Source organism: Mizuhopecten yessoensis, unplaced genomic scaffold, assembly GCF_002113885.1.
Source record: "Mizuhopecten yessoensis strain PY_sf001 unplaced genomic scaffold, ASM211388v2 scaffold11075, whole genome shotgun sequence".
Lineage (NCBI taxonomy): Eukaryota > Metazoa > Mollusca > Bivalvia > Pectinida > Pectinidae > Mizuhopecten > Mizuhopecten yessoensis.
Window position 1 is genome coordinate 181,549 of NW_018408867.1, and position 7,602 is coordinate 189,150.

The window sequence follows — 7,602 nt, forward strand, 5'->3', positions numbered from 1 at the left end:
ACATATTCCAGGGGAAGAGAGCGAAAGTGAGCGTAACCCCTGTATATCGAGGGCGAACAGTAACATGATGGCGACGAAATAACAACAGGGACCTGATAATTTGTAACCGTTATATTTGTACCTAAACTAAGGTGTTAAGAGTAATTTAACACGTTGGAGGGGGCGGTGTTAGATTCATTTTGGGTAAAAATGCCAAAAATCCCCCAAAAGGTGTAAAATTACTCTAAACAACTTAGTTTAGGTCCAAATATAGATGAAACAAATTACCAGGTCCCTGTGGAAGCGACCATTATCGTTCTGCCATATATTTTAACAATAGATAAGCTACACCAGTTAGCCAAAAAAGGAGTGGTTTACTGTATTAAAGTATATCATGCGTATTTTCCTGAAAAATAACAACAGAAACAAGTAGAAATCTATTCAGTTTTCTGCTATTTTTTACTTTGTTTGAAATCAGGTTTCAGAGTATTTTCTCCATGCAACAGTGAACACAACCAAAATATTTAGATATGGGAGGGGGTAGGGGGGGGGGGGGGCAAAATACTAAACAGACTGTTCAAGGGATAATTTCAGGGGAGTGAATTTTCGGATTTCTATACTAATGTAATGCACAGAGTCCTTGTTGTTTCAGTAAATTGTTTTCTGAAAAAAATTCCCAGTAGGGTGAGATCAGCCAGGAGAAGTTTATCAATTGTTATTAAAATCAGGGGATCTAACTGTAGGTAAGGAACACAAAAAGATAATTCTCTATTGTTTTGTCGCAAGCAGGGGACATCAATCCTTAATACAGATGAAATGAACAAAGATTTTGAGATGTTCACTGAATTAACTACTCTCAGTGTCCGTCTCTGGCTCCGTGCTAGGTCTGCCTCAAAATGAGAAATGTCTATTAAGACGAAAGACAACGGCTGTGCTTTAATAAAATTTAAAAAGCACCCAACCATATTAACACATTCTGGGAAAACAATCCTGTCGAAACTGAAGCTGTATATTTATTGTGAAAGAACACATACACATAATTACACACATCAGAAATAACCATGCTTTGAGCATGGTGGCTGAAGGCAATAATGTCTGAAGCCTTTTCATGTTCGGTTCCAGGGGTGATATATACAATGATATCAACGTTAAACACTCCTATATTTACCACAACGTCACCAGTTGAAATAAATTAATAAGAACAAAATACTCCTATGTTACGCGGGGATGTAGAATATAAAAAATACCACAATCAGAATCTAGAAGTGTAGGTGTGTAGCTAAAATCCCGATATCTTAGACAGGGTGTAGTAAACAATTCTGCATCTAACTTATTGTACAGAGAGTGTAGTAAAAAAAAAAACATTTAGTTTACAGAGATATGTAATAAAACCATAACACAAAGCATAATGCAATGGGCGTTAAATAAATGAAACGACATCCATATGTTAGCCAAATGCATAAAACAAATCCAATGGACACAGAATGCACCCGGGGGAGTTTCGACACAACACCCATAGTGTAAGCAGTAATCTACACGGATGAACAGCCTACACTCATAACCAGAAATGGTGTAAAGGATGAAACTACAGACATTTAAAATCAAGGGTGTTATATTTACATTTGCCCCCGCGCCGTCCCATTACAACAGTGTTAGAGGGCAAGTGTAATTATATAGGCTATAATTACAACTGCTCGACTATAATTACAACTGCCTGTTTCAGGTGTAGGAATATGTAAACAAACAAAATGGCCGCCTAAAATGTATTTTGAGGCAGGGCAAATGGGTTTTGTAGGAATATGTCTTAAAAAAGAAAAATATGTAAATATAAAAATACCTGGTTGTCTGGATGTAATTATTGTTGATATGATTACATCCAGACAACCAGTTATTGTTTAAATAAAAGTCACAAAACTGTCTTGTGGAAAGGTAATGGATGAAGAAAAGCACCAGTAGTATACATAGTGAAGGGGAGGAGGGTAGTAAACAATTACGTATTGCGTACACAAGGATGTAGTTCACAAAGCAGCAACACGCATATGACGAAGTGTCCATGATGTTGACAAGAACACTACAAGTCACAACTCTAATGACAACATTAAAAATGTCATATACACATATTGCACAGGGATATAGATAAGGTTTTATAATAATTAAACATAATATATATATACATAACATTGATAACAAGAAAATGCAGCAAAGCTGCTGGACACCAGACCTTTCTATGAAAACGACTTACTGACAGACCATCAACCACGAAGGAACAGATCCTGCATACTTGAATCTATTTATTTATAATTACATAAATTGTTAATGGCATTATTTTGTCGTTCAGAATATTCCGTTCACACTCAATATCCTTACCAATTGCACTATTCTCACTCGATAATTGCCCCACAGCACACAAATGTACAGTTTTAACTGCACGTTTAGGCCTAACGTTAAATGTCAACGATTTTGTAATAACGGTATCCTCTGAGAGAGAAGCCGGGACATGAAGATGACTTACATAAAACATCTTTTATACCTTTTGTCAAAATTGCAGTGATTTTTGCAAATATTTCTTTTGACAATGCACATATTTGACTATTTCAGATAAAACATCAATCGTCTTCTAGGTAAAAGCGTCAATCGATGAAACTGAAAATCTACGCAAAAAATATAATGTACCGTTCAGATTGGACAATACTAAGAGGGACGTTTTTATTTGTGAATATATAATATTTCGTTTATCTTCACTGCATTAAACATATGTTTTTATCAAATGGGGAATTCATGATAGTTCACTAGAAAACTGTTATAAATACCGATACCGTAAGGTTTACCATCATGTTTTTGTAGACAATATGCGGCCTCAATTTCCCAGAAGGCTTTCACGCATGGGGAAGCACCGGAAGTGGACAAAGTGTTTACAGATCAAACCCCGACGGCGCTATGCGCTGCATAGGGGTTTGAAAATAAAAACAGCAAACGAGATATTTTCAAAATTTCAGCTGATTTGGATGCAGAACTTTAAAAGAGCGCAGCACGTCTGGCGGCGAAGCCGTGAGAGCGAAGCTCTTGTCCGGTAACATGTACGTAACAAATGTAGTCATAGTAACGTCGATATACTATGCGATCAAAAAACCTTCGTCACGGAAGTAGCTAGCAGAGTTACTGCGATCCTATTTTTACAATGCTGTTTAGCTTTGCTACACATTCTCAAAAATATCTCTTTTTTTTTTCTTTTTTTTCTGTGGTTATGTAAATTCATGACATTAAAAATTATAGAAACTGAAGCTTCTTTCAAATTTTCAGTCTTTTCTTCTCTCCACCCAAACTGGAAGTATATAGTAACTATCAAACCAGACGGAAATCCGGATATGTTTAGGCTATTATGATTCTTTTTTTACACGATTTAGAGGGATCAGGCAAAGTCGGAAAATAAAATTGGAATTTAATCACCAATATACTTAACTTTTCTTATACAGATAACAACAGTTATATTTGATAAAGAATACATCTTCAAATATGAAGTCCATCTACTGGGCCTCAATCTTTCTGCAACATTACGTTGAGGCCATAGACGGGGCAATTAGTAACAGTACCAAAAGCGTTTGTGTTTTCTCTTGAGCTGCATAATTCATTCGAATGCTTTTCTTTACTTATTATTAATTGACTACTTTATCGCTATAAAACGAATAAATAGATAATATTTTAAATAATGGTATTTTGAAAAACAGATTGAAAAAAACAGCATTTAGACGCTTCGCTCTTTCCAGGCAATGCCTGTTTTCATATCAGTGAAAAAATCTACATGAGTCCTATGAGACATTCGTGCTTTTGGGAGTAATTTCACATTTTATCCGAACATCTGTTTGTCAAATCCTTCGCGGCGTCCATTTTTAAAAAGTGTTTACCATGAACAAGCTTATTCCTTTTATTTTCCCTCCCAGATCAAACGCTTAAACGACCTGACGTCTGGTCATCAATTTTTTTCGGCGGCCATTTTTGAAAAGTGACTAGTCCACAAAAAGAGGCGGCCCGGAGTTGTTCTGAATAAGAATACTCTATTCCATTTTCGGTCCGGATCAGTATGGTTTGTTGATTAGTCACTTCCGTGTTATTGCATAACATACAAAATGGCGTCGCTCAGGGCGTAAATTTCGAACGATTACACGTACACCGAGGACTCTACTGAACGACATGTAGCAGCTGTTGGTGATAATTTTGGCGGCTTTGGATAAATGAATTCATCGATATATGTGAGGTATGGGTTTTGTCGAAGCAGATTTCTTTTGCCATGGACACAGGGGTTCGTTTAAATGTCTGAAATATACATATGCTTTACCGTATTACTGACATGGGTCACGTCTCTGGTCAAAGTACACGTAAACATACACTATGTCCTGTGAACCGTATCAGTATACATTTAAATAGATATTTGTAACAAACCCATGTGAATAGTGGAAATATTAAGGGGTAAATGTTTCTCCTTCTAAATAAATAGCTTCTGGCTGTCTCATAATTTCAACAATTNCCCCCCCCCCTACACACACACACACACACACACACACACACACACTCATTTTCTGATCATTTACATAAATTTAGGTGCTGTAATCGACATACAATATAAATACCACACAGACTATTCCTATGAAGTACGGTTATAAATATTAGCTCTCTTGAACCAAATTTCCCTAAATAATGCTGAATTTATATTAGTGTAACACTAACAGGAGAGGAAAATTAAAACTTCGCGGTCTAACTGGTATTCAAACCCTGGACTCTCTAACAGCTACCTTGTCACCGGCGAACAACCCAGTCCAGTTCTGCTACATTCCTCGCTTCCTCACTGAAGTCTTAAATCCACCCCGAACACCCACGGGCTTGACCTTTACCACCCACCTTCTTTCGGTCACAAAATGTAAAAGGAGAGAGAACTGTCAGACTGGGATTCGAATCCAGAAACTGTAGAAGGATGCTGTACTATATGTACTTATATAGCACCAACTGATGAGCTACCTGGTGGACGGCAAATGACTGAGTTCAGTTCCACTAGTCTACATAGGTATGGTTAAGGATATGCAAACAAAATTCAAAAATAAATCCATGTTTTCATTTGGTTGGGGTTGCATCCAAGGAGATTATTTTATATATTATGTTTAGGTTAGCTTGTGATACTTCTAATAATAATAAATCGAGGTATTATATACCGCTTCATCACAGGGTATTTTCAAAGCGGTTCACAAAGTATTATCCGTGGTTATAGGGCTTTCGCAACCAGCCAATATTTTTCTCAACACACTAGGGAGCATACAGCCGGTGCTGCCATTTTTGAGCTCACAACTAGCATTCAACAATTCTAGCACTGCCTAACCACAAAATCATTTACAACTGAGTAGACTAGAACAAGCAGAGTAAAGTATCTTGCTCAATGATACAACACAGTGCCGTGCCGTGCCGTGACTCAAACCCGCAACCCCTCGGTCACGAGTCTGGCGCCTAACACCAGGCTAACGTGCCTCATTCATTGGTAGGTGACCAAACCACTGTCGATAGTTGTTTTAATCTTGCATGTATCGAATCTCTGTGTTGTAAATTAATCTGTAAGCATTTGATATATATCGCTGATATTATGATATTTGAAACAGACCTGTGGATATCTTCCTCTCCTTGAACTCTTCTATGGTTTAAACGTAAATCCTTCTGGAACCATTAAAACAGGCTGTCGAGTAACCGTTTTTAAAACATTCCCAGCCTTGTCTATTTTATAAAATTACTGATAAATATGTGTCTGTAGAAGCTGATATTAGCAATCATTCAGATAAGGTCTCTTTATTTATATATAAAAATGTCGATGTCTTGTCTTTTAGTTCAATATGAGGAGTAACATTAATTTCAAGCGAGGAAGAAAAACGGTATGAGATGTAACTATCAAATCATAACATGTGACGTATTCACGTATTGTTTTGCGACGTATAGAGACAAAAATACAACACCAAGTATCAACAAGTTTTGTCATATATATGCGACCAGTCAATAGTGTATTTTAATACACGTTGTGAACAAAAGACACTTGCAATGCAAAATCTAGCAAAAGTACCTCAGTATAAATAAAAAAAGCTTTACTTTATAATTTGTCAGTTTATAATATTTGAGATTCAAGAACATTCGTATGAAATCGATTAGTACAGAATTTGCATAGGCACATACAACAGAATAACAAAAACTAGTTATTTCTAAATTTATACAATTTATGTCAGTTTTATCATAATAAGATACAATTCACAGTAATTTAAGAACTAAAGGACATATTGTTATATAATAAAACAGATTATTGGAACGTGTGCAAAATATAATCTTCTTATCTTTGACAGAGACTTGTAGCAGGCTTTATAAGCACTCGTACATCGCCGGAGTAGGTGACATTGTGTGTCACTCTTACAGATCACTTCTTACTAAAGCTGTACGGTGTACCGTCGCTGTCTGAGTTCGGTGGAATGAATAATGCTATTTTGGGTAGATTGGGTAGATGACAATAGCAAATACAGTAAGACACGTACCATAGGTACACGTATGCGTCCTCCGTGGAGATCGCCGACAGGGTGGGTGTAATTCTGGTTTTACCACATACATCGTATGCTTGAGTGAGTTTCCGTGAATAAGAAAAGGATATGTGTTTATTTCTGTGTGCACTACGGGTTTTCTTGCTACAGGTCCAATTGCTAATTTACATACAACGTGACGAAGGTCGCGTGCATATTACATAATCGAGATTTATTCGCTCCATAGGGACTCAATGTGTATGTGTACATACAGCTCCAATTTGAAAATTCATGTTCTACCGACCCTTGGTACCCGTATTTGAATAAAAGATTGTATTGGAGGACAATCATCCATGTTGTTGAATTTGAATAATGTTGTTGACAAAGTTCTCCTAGATAATAGCATTTTGGATATGAATTAGTATGAGTCTGACCTGGTATGTTGAGAGAGTTTAACATTCAAGGTAACTATTCTGAATTTGTTTGCATCGCCTCGTTTTCAATAATTCAGGTGGTATACATTCTTCAACAAGGCTTTTATTAGACACTTGACATTTAGCAATTTTAGAAGTCAAACAGAAGTCTTCCCACAATTTGTGAAACTATATTTTCCCTATTTAATATAAATCCAATATACCAAAATAAATATAAATCACAAAAATATCGATATATATATCTTTATATTGTTTTCCGTTCTTGTTCTCACCAGTTATTCAAAAATCAATTTCTATGTTTTTTATTGGGCGCAAAATTGATATTATTGGTCTACTAATCGTCAAACTTAAAATTAACCAATATTAACTCCAGTTTTTTAATCAAATTGATGAAACTTAGTACGGCTAATCGTTTTACTGCAAATACTCAAAATTCTCCTAGACTCTTGTAAACGTTCTAAAATATTTAAGAGAGTATTTACGATGGCACACGGTTTGGGAGAAAAGCTTACGATTCCGCTGTTTAAAGCAAAGATCTTTGAATATTTTTATATTTTGTTGTTTCCACTGTACATGTTTTGTTGTTTTCACTGTACATGTTTTGTTGTTTCCACTGTACATGTTTTGTTGTTTCCACTGTACATGTTTTGTTGTTT

The 7,602-nt window shown here is 36.0% G+C and overlaps 1 protein-coding gene across 1 annotated transcript in view; it reads left to right on the top strand.

Moving 5' to 3' along the window:
* Nucleotides 1–4,105: 4,105 nt before the first annotated feature.
* LOC110465426 overlaps nt 4,106–7,602 on the top strand; it is a 61,802-nt gene continuing 58,305 nt past the window's right edge. The window contains exon 1 of the mRNA XM_021521226.1: nt 4,106–4,231. The gene's annotated coding sequence lies outside the window, so the exon portion shown is untranslated. The remainder of the gene's footprint in view (nt 4,232–7,602) is intronic.